The sequence below is a fragment of the Frankliniella occidentalis genome, unplaced genomic scaffold (genome assembly GCF_000697945.3).
Source record: "Frankliniella occidentalis isolate FOCC.00 unplaced genomic scaffold, Focc_3.1 Scaffold113, whole genome shotgun sequence".
Taxonomy (NCBI): domain Eukaryota; kingdom Metazoa; phylum Arthropoda; class Insecta; order Thysanoptera; family Thripidae; genus Frankliniella; species Frankliniella occidentalis.
In genome coordinates this window covers 164,217-165,904 of record NW_026267241.1, presented here as the reverse complement: position 1 = coordinate 165,904, position 1,688 = coordinate 164,217, and the positions used below count along the sequence as shown (strand labels likewise).

The 1,688-nt window shown below is 46.0% G+C and overlaps 1 protein-coding gene across 4 annotated transcripts in view; it reads left to right on the top strand.

Annotated features, from left to right (window-relative positions):
* The window catches only part of LOC113217524 (uncharacterized), a 104,829-nt gene that overhangs the window by 55,355 nt on the left and 47,786 nt on the right, over positions 1-1,688 (top strand). For 3 of the 4 annotated variants that reach the window (XR_003304073.2, XM_026437468.2, XM_026437466.2), the window contains exon 2: positions 633-673. The exons of the other annotated variant lie outside the window; for it this stretch is intronic. The gene's annotated coding sequence lies outside the window, so the exon portion shown is untranslated. The remainder of the gene's footprint in view (positions 1-632; positions 674-1,688) is intronic. 4 annotated transcript variants of the gene reach the window in all.

Here is a 1,688-nt window from a genome sequence, read left to right as displayed (position 1 = left end):
CCCCCCCTTGTCCTTCTCACGCGCCCGCCGTCGCCACCGCCGCTGCTACTGCTGGATGCATTTCGCGTATACTCTGGCAATTCTGCTTTACGCCGCATATATAAAACTTTACGAGGCAATAACAAAAAAAAATAATCCTCCACGAGGACGCGCTTTTGCAAAATAACTGCACGTGGTAAAAGATAAAAGAGCAATAATTATTGAGGTCGTTCTAAAAATTTACAGTTTTGCAAATTTTAATTTTGTGACACCCAACCCAATCTTCCATATACAATTTTACAAAATTAGACTTTCAACCATTGTTAGATTGTAGATTTCCTGCTCCCCCTCCCCCTTTTCACATAAAACCGCGACACCGCGACTGGTCTGACGGCAACTCGCGCTCGCATATCGCATTTGGCGTCCTCTGCGGCGCTGTGCGAGCTGCAAAAGAGTGCAGTCGCTAAATTTGATTGTGCAGCTTGATTCACGGCGGTCTCGGCGACTTTGTGAAATAGCCATGCAGCTTTCGTGTGATGGCTTTTTTATATGTCTCTTCCTGTGTCTCTCGCTCACCTCGCGCTGACAAAAAAACCACAAAAAAACAAAAACAAAAAAAACTGACCTCCCTTTTTGTTATTCGTCTGTTGCAGATCGCCATCATTCTCCGCGGTGCCTGAGCGGTCGGGTTTAGGTATGTTGATGAGTCGTTTTCACCACCTCTTCGCGTTGTACCCGCCCCTGTTGCGCCCTCCTATTATCACCCCCTCCCTAACAAGCGCCATCCATGGGAAGACCAGGCAGGTCACGACCCCGGCGCCCGTAGGTCCGTCCGTAGGACTTCTAAGGGCTCTATTTCACGACAATTGAGCAATTGGGCGAATAAGAAACTGTTCAACAGAGTCAGCGAAAAGGCTCGATTATTGGAATTTCGATCGGTTATTCCCACGATTTGCGTGTTCGCAATTTTTTTAACCCCATAATCTAGCGGTAAAAAAATTGACATGATGTCTTGGTCGATTTTTCCACCCTGCTTAGCTCAGGCCGCAGGTCGTAGCAACCATGTGGTCGATTATAGGTGATTCCTAAAAAGGTCTGAAACAACATCTGGTTCTTTGCAAACGAATACGTATTCGTTCAATCGGTACCGATTTAAATACAGCCCAAAACGGGGGAGGCCTCTACCCTGCCGAATAACAGTGTACACTCTAAATGTAAAGGAACTTTTTTCTGTACCTTAAACTAGCAACAAAATGTTTGTCCACAAGAGATCGATGGACAAAAACGTGTCATTTTTAAGACAAATTGTGTCATTAGAAGGGACAAAATGTTCCTTGAACAAATTGTCCCCTCCTTGGAAACAAATTTGTTGCGAAAAAGGGGACGGATTTAAACGTCCACTCGCTGGGACAAATGTCTTGCCCACGGAACAGGAAACAAGTTTGTCCATGAGGATAGAACAGAATTGAAATTTTTCCTCTCTAACGAAACAATTTTGTAACTTGTAAATCTGTTCCCTCGTTATGGAAAAAATAGTTCTTTTACATTTAGAGTGTACTCCTGTTCCCTGAGCTGTGGAATGTAGATAAGTTGTCCGCAAGCAGCAGGCAATAGTGTTGGGGTTCTGGACCAGCCCTTCCCCTTCCCCCCGGCGCCGTTTCCCCCTTGGCTCTGTTGCGGCTGCCTAGCTACCCGGGTCCCCGGCTGCT